Source organism: Tyto alba, unplaced genomic scaffold (assembly GCF_018691265.1).
Source record: "Tyto alba isolate M040663 unplaced genomic scaffold, T.alba_DEE_v4.0 Super-Scaffold_22, whole genome shotgun sequence".
NCBI lineage: Eukaryota > Metazoa > Chordata > Aves > Strigiformes > Tytonidae > Tyto > Tyto alba.
In genome coordinates this window covers 17,370,724-17,387,096 of record NW_024881296.1, presented here as the reverse complement: position 1 = coordinate 17,387,096, position 16,373 = coordinate 17,370,724, and the positions used below count along the sequence as shown (strand labels likewise).

Genomic DNA, 16,373 nt, shown 5'->3' with positions numbered 1-16,373 from the left:
AAAATAGTTTCAAACCAAGCATGGCACCATGTATTTTTTAAAAATAGAGAAGAGTAGAAACATACTAATATTACTTAGACTGGTGAGTAGATAAATGATCAGGATAACTGCAGACACAGTAGTCAGGCCTCAGTACTACATGGGAACAGAAACAAAACAAAAACAAAAAAGGAGTTGTTCAGAAGAATAAATTTAGGAAAACAAACCCCCTATCATTTTTCAGGGCAGGTCTATATGTCATTATCTGGTAACTCTGATTTTATAGACAAAAAAGACATCAAATCTAACACTCAGGCTATATTAAGCCATTCATATGGTACAATGAAAGAAATTGCTATTAAACCAAAGAGAAACTGAAATAAGAACTAAACTAAAAAGTGCAACTACTTGTTTTTGTTGGGTTTTGGTCAAACTGGAAAAAGAAAGATCTCCTTGAAGCATTTCTGAGAACTAAAATATTCAACACCAATTAATACATTTTGTGGATGATAATGTCAGAACACACTTTAAAAAACAGATGACCTTGAGAGGTAAGGTAATATAATTGAATTAATTTTGATAGGACAGATAATTGCATGACGCCTCACAGAACTAATAAAATAGAGCCTCATAATTTGAAAATAACAGAGGAGAGATTTGGGGACATTATCTTGCCACTGAAAGTTTCTGCTCTGTTTGTATTATATGCATCTCTAAGAAGGAAAAAAGATGGCATTAGAATGTTTGTTCCTGGAGAGAAAGGGAATAGCGTATTGCACTACTGAGATAACCTCTGGGCCAACACATCAGTACCAGAGATCCACGCTCAGGAAGGAAAAGCTGAAACAAAGCAGATGCAGACCAGGGCTATCAGGATGACCAGAAAAGTGAAGAGCTTGGCTCACTCAAGCTATCAAACAAATGCTGAAAGAGGATTGGGTTGCTCTCCACAAATATGGTTTAAGGATGTGGGAGGTTAACAGTGCAGAAAAAGAACAATTTAAGCTAAATACCACTAGCACAAGAACATCTGTGTCTACAGTAACTGAAAATACAGGCATCTGATATTTTGACACTTCTAATTGCTTTGTCAGATTAAAAACACCTAACAGCTTTATAAATTGAAGAAGATTCATCTTAGAAGGAGTATATTATACCGCTGCAAGAAAAAATATGGATTTATTTCAATGACACAGGAATTCCTTTCTAGTCCTATTTCCTGTCCTTAGAAAAAAAATGAGATTTTTCCAAATGAACTGTCTTATAGATCAATGTCTCTTCCATCACTGCTTGAGAAACACACTGCAGCGCTATATTACCACAGGCTGCAACAAGCATTCACTGGACAAGGATGAAGCCAATAGCTCGCTCAATACGCAAAGGCTTTTGTTTAAGCAGGGTATCACCAGACAGCAACCTTTCCCAAAAGGAGTTCTTAGCTGAAAATCACCTTGCAAGGGACCAGGATCTGAAAATTCAAGTATGCACAAAAGCAGACGTGAGCCAAGTTAATAGTTGTCATAACTTGTACTTATGCAATCACAACTGACTTCTTTGACATAACGAACCATTATCATTTCCTTAATTATAGGGCTACCAGCGTTGTCCATACTTAGGACTCATACTGTCACTCAGAACAGCAGCCCACACATTCATGTGACTGGGTTTTTTTGCCATATGCATTGCTTATATGTACTAATTAGATCATCTAAAGATTAGGAAAGTTATTTGACTCTTAAGTGAATCTTTCATGCTTAATCCACATATTTAGGAAGGAAACCTATTTTCACATAATTTCTCTCCTTCTAGCATGTATTCTTACAATAGTCTTAATTTCTACATAAAACAAGTTTATCCTCTTTAGTTTCAAAGCAAACAAAAATGCAGACTTTGGAAAGAAAGCATTTCAGATCAAAATGGCATATCAAGAGAGAAAATATCATTATTTTTGTTGCTCTAAATCCTTGCTTTCATCATGTTTAACCTGCATTTTCACTTACTGACGAGAAAGAATGTGAATTTATCTCAGAGAAAAATGACTGATGATGAAAGAGACTACCAATCATCACAGAAAGCCATCTCTAGCACAAATTGGAAGAAAAGTGAATATGAATAGGTGGAAACTGAGCAAAGGTAATTTAAATCCTAAGAAAATCTGCAGTACTTTTAAATAAAGCCTCTAGTTACTAAGAGTTACATTTCATAGAGGTGTCAACATATAAAAAGAAGGAATTGCCATCTCTGCAGAACAGCAGAACAAGAAAACTAGGGGTAATAGCACCTAAGGTTTCTGTACCTTTTCAGTAATACTTGCATTTGGCTTTTGATTTCAGATAACTAGCACACTCATAAGAAATACCCACATACTACCAGAAATAATATGAAATAATATGCTCCAAACCATTTATTTTTAGGAGTTAAGACAGGTAACTTCTACTCAGTCTTCTTATGCACAACATATTCTATCTGAATTTCACGCCAGGAAACAAAAAGCTGACTGAGTACCTGTATTATATCATCAGAGTTAATGGTGAATAGCCATGCAACCTCTACCACTTTGAGAACATTGTTCAGAACAAAACCATTACTCATTTTTCACTTGCATTCCATGAACTCCCTGTCTCCGCCTGTATTCTTACAGCATCTCATCAGATGAGGTCTTGAGAGACAAGAACTATGTCCCGGTGCTTATTTTAGCTTCTTAGCCCTTAAAAGTGACTTTCACAAAGTGTTCTTTAAAGGGACAATAAGGTCAGAAACTACAAATCAAACAAACGGCTTTCATGAATTAAAAATAAACTACTACAGATGAAGTATACCTATCAAGTACACATAAAGCTGTCATTTTTATACTCTGTGTAGTGTGTAACCCATGAAGCTGAAGTTATCCAAGTATACAAAAATACAAAAATCCCTGCTTTTTCTTACCAAAGAATGTAGTACTCATCAGAAATAGTACATTCTGTTAAGACACACACCCAAAGTCTAAACCAGTATTACACTGCAGGTAAGGACACCAGTACCTCTCAATTCACATTTAGTATGATTGTGCTTGCATTATTTCCTCAAAGTTTCAGTGCAGCAAGTCAGAAAACAAATCCACAGGCAGAACATCACAACCTGCTCAGACAGCCTGCAGCTTGTGTGCTGAAGTAGGCAAGGATGCAGAGATACCACTGACTTGCCTAACCTCACACTGCTCAAACTAAAAGGGTGCCCACAAAAGAAATAAAAAAGCATTACTGTCTTCCTGCTCCGTATTCCCAGTGGCTCAATCCAACACTGCAGAAATACTGCGCACAGAGATAACTAGCTTCTTGCTTTTGCAAGTGTTGTATGCTCAGAATTATTTGTGTTGATTAATTTTCCTAGGAAACACAGGTTTAGCTTACACAGTACCTGGCATAATCAACAGGCTCTGAGTTTACACTCTTCAGTTTCCAAATAGACAGCCTCTGCCAGTTACAAAAGGCAGGCTGTGCTTCTCTGGTAACCCAAGACATTTTCCTATTCAATGTTTTGCAAATTACGAAGAGTAGCAGTCAGATATGCCATTTCAAGTAGGTACAGGAGGAACAACTATTGCTTCTTTTAAAAGGCACAATCTGATCTGTCATAGCAGCAGCAGAATAAAGACCCATCATGCAAACAAGGCGTGCATGTGTCAGGAGTAGAGAGGTATCATGAGATGTATATGCACTATTGGTACTTCTTTCAACTTTATCAGAAGTATTTCTAGCACAACAGAATCACATTAAAAAAAAAAAAAAAAAAAAAAAACAGGAAGAACTTCAAGATCTAAGCAGGGGATACAATATTACACAAAGTGTATCAAGTACCAGAATTTTCCCCCATGACAAACTGATCAAAACTGTACAGAAATCCCACCGCAAAGAAGGCAGACTATTGCAAGATTCAGTGATTTCCTTGAACTTAGCTAGATAATTCCTTTCTGAATTATCTTTACAACCTTTGTTGCCCCAACTTTCTCAAAACTAAAGATACACAGGACCCATGTGACTCACTGGCTCAGATGCAGTGTTTATCAGCTTGCGAGGTGATGAAGAAAAAGTTGTCCTCTCCCCATCCTCTAGGCTGTACACAGTACTGATTTACAACTGACTGAAATACTCTGCTTTGACTCCTGCAGCCTGACATTTCCTCTTTGCATTAGGAAGACTTACAGCTTTTTAAGATCAACCCATCTTGATGGTCATCTGGACTTCTCACAGGACTTTAGCCACTTGAAATTAAGAGGAGCACAGTAACAGCACCAGTTCTGGTTGGCAGACTGCAGAGTTGTTAGGTTGCCAGCTGGCACTGGGCCTGAGGTCTCTGAGGTTCTGTGTAAGCCATTTGGATCTTCTCTAAAAGTCTTGCCTAAAAAGCTGGAAAGCAGAAAGCCAGTGCAAATAAACACTTTTTAGCATTTGAATTTACCAACCTTATTTGAAGGCTTAGACAATAACTGCCTGTGTTATCAACACTGCTGCTTCAATGTCTTTGCAACAGCTTGAACCACAACAGAACCAAGAAGGGACAGGAAGAACCTAGAGGCACTCCAGTCCTCTCTCATTGTGGGCTTGTTATTTGAAAACTGTGTAATTTTTACCAGTTCAGATGTTTCTCCAACTGCAATTGTCATGTAGCCTGACAGCAGTGGAAGAAGCAATGTCAGCAAGTTCAGCTGAAGGACAGAAATCACTCATGATCTAGGCTGCTGTGAGGATCGTTCCTGCCATTTTTTGTCTGACTACTAAGGGTGTGACTGAGAAGCTTGTGAAAAACAGCACAGGAGCAGAGGACAACACTCCAGCCAGATGGCATGCAAAGGCTCCTCCAATAGCCCAGTGTCCTCCAAACCTAGATACTTCAGCACATCAGATCACTCTGACACAGCACAGCAGTAGGCCAAGCAAGCAGATCTTAAAGTCCAGCAAGGTAGCCTCTGACTGGCAAAGAATTATATGCTAAAAGGAACACTTCAGAAGTATGTCATTCGGAATATTTAAGTACAAACAAAGGTACCACTTTAAAGTGATAACAAACACCTCCTCCCAACACTTTGCAATTTGTCAACATAACTTCAAGATAAAAATCACAGATTAGTAAAGAGGATGATATATTATGTAGTTAAAAACCAAACCAAACAAAAGCAGCCCATTCTACCCACCCAGCTGATTCTGTAAACTATAAGAATCTAATGCAACCCTAAGCTGAAATGTGATTTTGCATCAGTCATAATTAAACATTAGATCCTGAAGACTACACAGATATTTTTTTCCCCACTTTTCTTTTTTCCCCCTCAAATATACACCAACATTTACTTAAGTTGGTCAGATCCTCAAGTGGCATAAAAATAATCCTTGAATCCAGTGTAGTCACTGCTATACCACACTGACTTATACAAAATAAGGATTAGACTTGTCACACCCATTACAAAGCTAAAGCTTTATCTGTGGTTTGGCAATTTAACCTCAATGCTTGCTTAGTCATAGAATTAAAACCTGCATGTACACATGCATGAACTAGCTAGTGAAATAAGTGAAAAATGTGTTGCTTTATTGAAACGTTACAGCTGTAATTTTGAAGGTAGATATTACACAACGATTGTTCTGTTGCTTACTGTGCCTCAGCTTCGTGAACACGATCCATTTCATTTTCTTACAGAATGAAGACAACAAACACTTAATTGATAAAAAGTGTTTCACCTTTTTTAATGGAATGTCATAAATGTTTTCTCAGACAAAATACACAAAATGAGATAAACTACAGACAATTTAATACAGCCAAGCTTGCATTCCTGTAATAAAGCCAAGCTGCAATTGCTTTGGGAATCAAGATCAGAATCAAATTTAATGCAAGATCTTAAATGCACAAGCCTTCAATGTATCCTGAAAGTTAAGAATATTTCAGATCCTCCTAGGGGCAATGGTAGGAACTGAGAACTTGTGGTTAAAACCTGTACATCAAGGCGTGCCTCTAATATTTGAGCCAGCAGCTCTGATCTGGGCATGAGCCTTGCATAGGACCCTTCCATTTACTGCATGTGTACTGGCACACCACTTCCCCCAGCTCCCATTCCCAAATTGCCTTCCCTCTCAAAATGCACACTGATCATTCAAGGTCGATCAAATATGATTCTCTCTAAAGTAATGCCCACAAAACGTAAAACACGATTGTTCTTCAAGTGAAGAAGACATTTTAAGTCAGCATATGTATTCTTGAAACAAGAGGTTTCAGTTGATGATGCCTTCTCTAGTGCAGTCCTGAGCTAGAGGGGTGGAGACATATGGAAACAAGTTTTGTTCGTTTCTTTAGTCACTGTTCCTTTTAAACTATCTCCATGAAGAAAGTTAAAAGCAACCCTCCCTTCAGAAAAAAACAGGTGCACACTTCAAACATTTCATTTCTGTCTTTTACCCCAAAACAATCTGCCTACAAAACAGCTTCTTCTCTCCAAGTTACACAGTGTGTGGAACAAAGCTAGCCTCACAAGTACAACTGGTTTAACACACATACAGATCTGCAGTAGTCAGTGTTTTAAAACGCTCTTTTCAAAACCTGTGGGGAAATTAATTATTAAATAGCCATGCGTCAGAGATATTTGTCTCACATTTGAAGGCTCCTCTTATCCTTCTTCCCCACGGAATTCAGCAATACTCCTGTTTCAACAAACCAGCACTTCCTCCTGGCAACAGGACCAGTCAGTGCAGACTGACTGAGTGATCAAGCAGGCATTTCCTCCTGCTCCTCCGTCCCTCAGGACTGCCCCAAAAGCCAGCACACCACTCCTTGTTGAAGACCTAATGAGGCACAGAAGGGAGCAGCAAGAATGACCTTCCAGTGGTAATACCGGAATTTAGTAGAAGTGCCATTCCAGACAGACAAGTTGCTCTCATGGGTTTCTTCTACTAACATATATTTTTTTCATATCTCAGGAGAGACATCCCACAAAAGTACTCATCTGCAACAGGCACTGTTCACACATGAGAGCAGACAACTTTCCTACCGCTTTCTTGGTCTTCCCTGTTTATAAATAAGATCATGATTACAGGACTTTTCTACAGCAACAAATCAATAACACAAGCTGGAAATAAAGGAGAGACTCCAGCATTCTGACTTGTACTCTTTCTATGAAGGTCAAAGACAGCATTATCATTTCCACCCCATTTGGGACCAAGTACTCAACAGTATTTTCAACCTTCTCATATTGTTCACAGGAGCTGTCTTTGAAAAACAGTTCTTAAGATTACTACAGCACTCCAATATCCTACATAACACAGAAAGAACCTAGCATACCACTGCTCTTAACAGAGGTTCAGTTCCCATGTTTCCAACACAGAAAAAGAACTTTTCAAGGACTTATTTGTACTAGACATACATTGAGTAGCAGCATGTATCAGGCCCTGTCTTTCCTATTAACTTCAAGTTACTAAGTCTAATAGTGTAACCCACACAGCTCGAGATACTCCTGGGACATTGTTTGCCCTTCTGCCCATTTGCACTTTCATAATGGTCTATTTATCAACCATCACTGACTTTCCACATGAAGAAATCTAACACTTCTTAGAATAAAGTCTGTATCTCAAAGACTCATGCATCTGCCATTCCAACCTTTCTAATTCTCACCTGAGGACTGCATGCACCTACAGGAAGCTACAAGTTATCACCATACAACTAAGGAAATTTAAATCACCTTTCAGGAAACCTTGAATTTTAGACATGAATTATTGCAGATTTCTAGCACTGAGTCAGAGCCTATGAAGACAGAAGGAAGACAAACTCCATAGCAAGCTTCAATCCGACCAGAAATTTTCTGAACTCTTAGCATTTAAAAAAATACTGAAAATATAGTGTTATACCAAAAGGAAAATGTACTGTGGTCTTAATTTTAAACTCTAGATAAACTAAGAATATCTTGAAACTAAAGAGGTATGTCAGCTATTTTGTCTGTGTATCTTTCTCTTTTATGAGCACAAAAGGCAATACATGTTCAAATAATAAAAAACTTTAATTGCTGTATTTTGGTGGGTAGGACAATTCATTGATAAAAATTCCACTGAGATCAGTTTACATTCAATTTCTGAAAATATAACCCAATCCAGTCAATGAAAGCACTTTTCTGAATACTGCAAGGTAACATCCCCCTCCCTATCTTTTGCTTTTGTACAAATTACAGAAGTCTATCACATAGGCCCTACAGATAAATGGTTTGAGTTTGAAGAAAGTAACAGATTCTTTATTTCTCTATAGGTAGCTTGCCAATATAGAGTCCTCAGCAAACTGCAGAGTATTAGCACATTGTACATCTTTAGATGAGACAACATATGAGCTAGGGGAAAAGCCTGGAAAATGTCAAGAGAATGGTATGAGTTAGTTTGTTTTAAGAAAAAAAAAAATAAAAATCCAATAAAAGACTCTCCACAGCATTCGAGGGTGGTACAGGAAAGGAGCTCCTTTAGCAGCAGAGCTATATGAATGACAGCCCCTTTCAAAAGCCTCACAGCTGCAGATCTCCCACACTTTCCCAAAAACCAAAGGTAAGCTTCTTTAGAAGTGACGAGAAACTACGTCTGTACAATCCCTCTCTATATTTCCTTACCTAACAGTAGCAGATACATTCATTCATCAAAATCTTTCATTAGCAGTACTTCTTGATTCCTGAATTTTTTATCAGAGCCATATATGCACCAATGAGCAGTAAGAAATTTATGTACAATGGAAAACCCCTTATAAAGGAAGCTCACTTGTTTTTTAACTTTCAAAGAAAACCCCACACTCATAGGTGCAATATACTAGAGATTCAATTTAGAAACACAGCTAGGTGAACTGAATAATAATCAGACTGGAGTGTACTTCCTGCTTCTTTAATACCATAAGAGAAAGGAAATGTTAGTTATTGACGCTCCAATGCAATTTGCTTGAGTACAGAAAAAACACATAGATATAACATACTAAAAAAAGTGGACTACGGAAGAGCAAAATAATCTACTCAGAGTTGCACTGTAATCTCTTTGTGGTTCCTTATTTTGTTTCAAACATTATCTCAGCAGGGGCTAAAATGGGTCTGGTAAAAGGATAACTACTTCCCCAAAACCAAGCAGGTGAAAGAACTGTTTAGCACACATTTTCATTTGGTTTCTTATCCAGAGTTAAAGGATTCCTACTTCTGAACACAGGGTTGGAAGAAACATGTTTAAGCATACACTATGACAAGATGGATGTAAAAGAAATTCAGCAACATACATTTAGATTGCCCCAAGAGACCCTGCTACCTTGCAACAGTCTCCAAAGTAAGAAAATAACATAATCCTCAAGAAGCCATAACCTAAAGGTTGCAAACAAATCACAGGAAATAACCACCTAGCCATAGAGGAGTAGCAAGCATGTGCACTCAGAAGCTCTTTCATCTCAAGTGTCACACTGAAAAACCTCAAGTACCTGCTGAAAGGAAATATTGCTTCCTACCAGATTGGAAATCCTCCTGTAAAAAGGTAGTCAAGACACCAGATATTTTCACTGGACCTGCTGCTGAAATCCTTGCTGCAGGACAAACCCAAAAACTTACTTCTCAACAACTTGCTGCTATGTGACTTTCATGCTGTTGGGAGAGGGAGAATCACTTAGGTACATACCCTTTCAGCGGTGCACGTTGCTCAAAAGGAAGCAGGGGTAGAAGATGTAGCCAACCAACAGCAATGACACAAGACATGCTGTACCTCACTTGGATGTTACACCAGTAGATCTGTTATTCCCTGTTCAATAGAAGAGAATTCAAAATTCCCCCAGTAGTTCTGCCTATGGAGGTAGTGTTCTTCCCCAGATGGGGCTGGATTCCTGCTACTTTGTATTTGCTTGTAACTGCTGATGGTGATCCATCAGTTCCAATCTGCATCTTTGCAGGAAGGTTACATAGGATAAAGAGACTATCTTTCAGAATTAGTACCATTTTAGCAATTAAAATCACACCTATAGCTAAAGTGGCATTTCTACAAACATGCAATGTCTCTTAAGAAGAATTTCATCCTCTGACATTAATATTCACCCTTAATGAATAAATAGGTGTAGCACCAAACTTGTACAAACATTAACATCTTCATATTATCTGCTGTGACTTGGATCATTAGATAGCATGTTCTTGACTTATGTTGTGTCAGATGCAAGTACTTTCACAGCAACTCTCCAGATTTACCCCAGTTCAGGAATCTAGGAAGCTTGCTGGCCAGATCTAATGCTTAACAAAAGGTGCTAGAAACTTTGTGAAGTGAGATGCCAGACACCAAACAGAATGTGGTTCACCTTCTATTGCTTCCCTGCCATCCCTCTTTCCAGTCTGCAGGCTATCACCATCACCCTTCTTCAGATCTGGAATCTGAGGCAAAAAAAAAAAAGGGAAAATGAAAGCAAGCAACCTCTGCAAAGGCTCCAGCAACACCAAAATAGTATCAGTGACAGTGAAGATGCTGTTTTCATTAAAGACCAGACTAAGTGCCTCTCTAGCTCTTCACCAGTCTTGGATACAAAACATTCGTATCAAAAGTTTTTTCACATCCATTTTCCCAGAAAATGGTCCCTTTCTCCTAAACTAAGAGCTGGTCATAACAGACCATACCCATATTTAGGTCGAATTAAGAATGCTGCTAAAGGTCACGCACAGACATCATTCAAACACTCCTTCATGAACAGAACTGCACTACGCTCACAAAGCATGCCCACCATCAGCAGACAGTCCTGGTTCATCCACTGTCAATAAATGAACCACTATGAAAACTAGATAACAACGCCTGTAAGTGGCATAAAATAAGAGGGACTGAGATGTTATTAGTTGATACAGCAAGTTAATGGTAGTAGGGAAAATACGGAGGCATGTGCTAGACACTGCAGAGGACTTATTCATAGTGATTAATATAAATCTGCTAATGCAATCTGGAAAAATGGGAGTTCAAGCTATGATGGATGCAGAGAACAAACACATCTTTCTCTACCAGTAATATAGTGGAGAACCTGCTGCAGTGATTGGCTCCTTCAGTCTTTCGAAATCAGAGATGTTCAAGGTTTGGTCTCAGTGGGGAACCATACAGATCGGCAGCAGCATTGCCACAAGTACATAACAGGTACAAAATTGTATTAGGAAGCATGCTGGAGGAAGGTGGCTACAAATTAGAGTAGATGACACTTTAAAGCAGACTATTTCTACTCTAGCAAAACATCTACATTGTCAAAGCAAAGGAACCTATTAGTTTTTGAGGGCAAAGCTCATTTCAGGGTGAAAGATCTACCTGGACCTTTTGGAAGGCTTCAAAAGGGAAATCACCCATATGAGAAAATATGATTTACCAGAAGGAAATTGTGTATGCTTATATGTGGACATGCACACACAAGCCTGTGGGACAATAATTCAGACAACTCAACAGTAGGATACTGGGGCACATCCCATCATATGACAAGAGAATATTCAGCAACAAAAAGAAAACATTTCAAAATCACATCCACAAACAAAAATGGTGTCAACTCCCTGCTACCCCTAAAATGGATCCTGACTGATTTTACGAATGGCATTATACAGCCTATCACTCGAAGATTTAAGAGGTTCATATCTCAGAATTATGGTGTACACATCCCTAAGTCTACTTTCTGGTCTCCCGCCTCTAGAAGATGACTCAGACTCCAGAATGAAGCAAGCATGAGCTGGAAAACACACCAATACAAGCTGCAGTGTGCTTCATAGCTTGAAACATTTAACCTACTGATCTCTCAGCATTATTTTGTGAACAAATACTGACACATTTTGTTTACCAACAGACATGTTTTCAGAAGAGGTACAATTCAGAGAGCTCTTTGCAAGAGTGCTGACTACCAGTGTGTTTCGGGCAAAGAAAAACAGCCTTGAAGTCGTAACATTTAGATACACAGACTGTTTAAAAAAGGAACATAGTCTCGCCCTGCATTAATGGAATTATTTTTTTAAACACTAAAAGGCAATCTAGCTGTAGAAGCTAACAATATACTACTACAGAAGAGTTCCTAACTTGTCACATATTATTTTTAAATCAGAGGAATGCCTCCTGCTGCCCCTACTTTGATGGTTCCAGTAAATCAGATACTATTTTCTCACTTTCTGTTGTCCTTGCTAGAAAGAAAAGGTGAGATCACTACTGTCACTTTGCTCATTTTTCACTAGATCTTCTTTATCATGCAGTGCTAAGTATTACTTATAAGAAGGGAGGACAAAGTCAGAAAATTAAACATTACCATATGATGACATATATATACACTCTGCTCCAGGTATATTTTATATTTAACAGAATCTGTCACACACAACATACCCCTATGAACTCCTTTTTTGAGAGCAAAAGAATCCAAAGATTCAATGATTCTAACAAAGTAGATTTTAAAGAAAGCTAATCGTCTACCTCATTGTACACAGCTCAATGATCAAGACAGACAATTGGAACTTACAAGCATGACAGTCTGACATGTAAACCCTTACTTCAGATTTGCAGGGAACATGGGAAAAAACCTGGCTACATTACAGAAAAGAAGTACAGCAGTGATTTGTCTAGATACCCAAGGTAGCCCACGTACCAAAAATAAAATTGTCACAGCAGCATGGAGCTCAGTGCAGGCTGCAACAAACACCTCACCACCCAGGTAGGTACTTGGTCACCTGCCTACTCAGATCTCCGTGCTGTCATAACTATCCTGCCCTCCTGCAGAGTTTATCTAGATTAAAACTAATACAGGTATTTCCTTAGAACATTCTATTTCTACAGCCATCTCCATGGCATGGCCTGAGGATAAACATGAAAGCTAAGGTGATGGTCTAGCTCTCCAAAGGTTCAAATCAACATTTTCTTCTTGCATGACTATCAAATCTGGCCTCCAATTTTCCCTAAGTATTTGCTGTACAGTTTTCATGGTCTTTAGCAGTGCCTTTGTATGGATGTAGTGTGTGGAACCAAGAAAACAAAGGCTTATATGGACAAGTAGCACTTGAAAAAGAAACATTTTGCACACATTACTATAAACAACGTTGCAAAGAGGCTAAGAAAGCAGTCCTAAGCAAGCTCTGCTATATCTACATTGACAAGCACAACTCAGTTTGCTTTATAAATAAAACACTACATGATTATATTAAGGACACTGTGGCATACTTTGAACAACAGCGGACTGCTTCTTCTGCAGAGGAGGATGGTGTTAGAGGGAAGCCAAAGAAGAAAGCCCTGCCTCTCCAGGACCTTCTTGCTTCCCACCCACTGAACTGCACCAGGAGAGAATTCTCATCTCTGCCCCAGCACCACTTTGGTACGTGAACAACAAACAAAATGGCCAAAGGCTCCTCTGAACTCCAAGTGGGAAGTGGGTTACATGCAGGGAAGCACAATAATCTTGAGGATAAATGTGGCCCTGATACTACCACAGAGCCTTATTTGCATGTCCAGTTCTCAGATTGCAAAACCTAGTTGTAAGTGGAAGGAATTAGCTTTACTGTCTCATAACAGCCAGCCAAGATGATGAACTTGAAGCAGTTCTCAATTTCCTTTGGTTTTGTTTCTAGAAAGCTCAGTCATAAGAAGAATCAGTTTCCATCTTGTTTTTGCTGCAGTCAATGAGCTGGCATCAGGGTGCTTCTTTCCATGCAAATAAGGGCCTTCCCCCTCAGAGGGATTTACAAATGGCAGCCTACATAGCGTAACATTACCCAGAGGTGTAATAACACCCCTTTCATAGCACAAGAATAGGTATTAGTACTACTATAATTTATTTATGAAGGCAGATTAGAAGTTAATTCAATTGCTTTTAAAGCCCTTACGCAGCTGTCCACGTAATGGTGCCATTGTTGGCAGATCTTTTGTTTATGCAAAGTTCACCCGGTGCAGAGTCAGCGGGAGGCCAGTTTGCCACTCAGCCTGGGAACACAAGGCGTATCTCAGCACAGGAAGCTAATTTTCCCCCAACGCAGTGGCAGCAAGAGGCCAAGTTATCAACCACTGCTCCACTCACAGGCAAACACCTTCCTGAGTAAACACACCCAGCACCACTAAAGCAGCCGTTTGCCCTGTATGTGTATGTCCCATTCTCACAATCTTGGCACATGGCCGAGTTATGCCCCAAGCAGTCCGCAGGAGCCCAGCGCGCTCTGCTCAGCCCCGGGGTAGCACTGCACCAGCCTACCAAGCACAAACTGATTCAGGAGTGACAAACCACTCTCCCACTGCCCCAGCAAGCTACGCAGATATGTGCACACACACAGCACTAATACCCAAGACAACCTGTTCCTTCTACGTGTTTGCCCAACTTTACAAGCTAGTGCAGAAAAGCTGTGTGTACCCTTTGTGGTGATTTGCTGTACTCAGATAAGGGGGAGGAGGAAGATGTATTCCCACTTCTTCCAATTCAGGCACAAATGGCATCCATGAGAACTGTGATATATCCCACACTAAGTGGTTCCTTCCCTGGCATACATCTTGGCTCTCACTCTTTTGGAAAAAGAGACTGAGGACAAGATGTCCCTAAACTATTTTAAAATACAAAGTAAGATTGATTGCTTGCCCAACCTTTTGTTCTAATGCCATCTTTCAAGCACACTTATTTTTAAAATTGTTATTGTTACCACCTTGTTGAGGTTTGCAGTGTTCAGTTTCCTTATTAGAGGTACACTCTCCGGAGTTCAGGATTAGGGAGAGTTTATCGGTGTTGTCACTTTACAGAAGGGTGATTAACAGGCAGCTGAATGAGCCAGTGAATCTATACTTGGAGCCAGAAAATACCTTCTGAAAGTTAGGAGCCCAAAGGCTTTTTTTTTGTTGTTTTATTTTGTTTCTTTAAACTTAAAGCACAACAGAGGGTATGTAACCCTTACTAGTCTTTTAACTCATTTCAAGAGCAACACAGACAAAAGACTGTTCTTTTCAAGTTCAACATCCACTCCCTGCAGCTAACTCTTGAGTAAAGGTCGAGACATACAGAGGAAGGGGGACTAGTACTAACCGTTACCTTGTACATATTTGTCAAATGGAATAATGGGATCAAACAAGAAGAGTTTATTCCTAGTAAAACATGAAAACTATCTTGGCCATATTGCAACCCAAGCATGCAATCTGGTGAATGGCTAACACACCCTGTGGGGACCAGGAGACCAAGCCGAACTAGGCTTCCAATCTGCAATTAAAGAACACTTACCCAAGTCAAAGTTCATAAAAAGCCACAGCAGAAAAACTGACAGTTTATCAGAGCCAATATTTTTTAATTTGCAACAGTCATTAGAAAGTTCTCCCCAATGCTAATCCATAATGAAGCAGGTCAGCAGAGAAGCTAAATTCACCCTATCTGACCAACCCAGGATTTACAATTGGTTTGAAGAAAGACAACAACTTCTCAACACCGATCATTGAAGGTAATTTGGGGTGTGCCATTACACCTGCTCTGTTCCATTAAAAGCTCCACTGTTTAGTGGTGGACTTGACAGCACTAGGTTTATGGTTGGACTCAACGGTGGTAAGGATCTTTACCAACCTAAATGATTCTGTGATTCTAGGAATACTTTTATTTGAGCTAGTCTGGCTTCATTCACGTGAACAGATTAAGCACCCACACCTCAAGCAGAACTACTGAAATGAGGACAAGCCATTAATCACAACAGCAATTTAACTTCCCATACGCAGTGCAACAGCAGACATTGCACGTGGAGAAGTGAGAATATTATGTTCTTGTATTAGAAAGAAGATAGGAAGAAAATGGGTAGAAGAAAACTCCAGCACTGCTTGAAATACAAAATAACTTTCCCAAAGAGCACAGTGTCAAAGATGAAACAGTGTCCCCCGATTTTATAGAATCATTTCTCTCTACCTTTGACATCAAATGAAAACTGACTGAACCTGCAAGACCTAAAGGCAGCTGCTGCTGCTTTCATTCCATTCTTAAGTGAAACCTTGCCCACTCTATCTCACTCTTTGGTTGACTTGGTGACGCAGGCTGTACCAGCCAATCAAAGAAACATGATGCTTGCCACCACTGCAAAGCACATGACTCTACATTCTCCAAAGCTAAGTTTCATTGTCTCAAAATGTAGGCTGTTTCCCTGACTTTCATCAGACCCATACAGACCCAACTTGTGTTATTAGTCACCGTACCAATGGCCCCCAAAAGGCATTATCTTACACCTACGCTACTACAAAAACACATCCATTTTGATTAATTGGTCTACTGTATTCTTCAATTCTTCCAAATACTTTTCTTGATTAACTATCATTTTCCCCTTTTCAAGTATCACTTAGATAAGGATGACTCATATCAAATGCTAGCTTGCTCTGTTGTAAAGCTAAAATAACTGCCTTTAACCTAGAGATAGTTTGCTCTGAGCATGATTGGGCAAAAATCTCATACCACCA

General features: G+C 39.3%; 1 protein-coding gene across 5 annotated transcripts in view; it reads right to left on the bottom strand.

Moving 5' to 3' along the window:
• AGPAT4 (1-acylglycerol-3-phosphate O-acyltransferase 4) overlaps window positions 1-16,373 on the bottom strand; it is an 83,453-nt gene that overhangs the window by 49,707 nt on the left and 17,373 nt on the right. The window contains exons 2-3 of one of the 5 annotated variants that reach the window (XM_033011668.2): window positions 10,282-10,354; window positions 9,618-9,737 (exon numbers count right to left, since the gene is read on the bottom strand). The exons of 3 other annotated variants lie outside the window; for them this stretch is intronic. The gene's annotated coding sequence lies outside the window, so the exon portion shown is untranslated. The remainder of the gene's footprint in view (window positions 1-9,617; window positions 9,738-10,281; window positions 10,355-16,373) is intronic. One more of the 5 variants, XM_033011669.2, reaches the window with a different exon arrangement.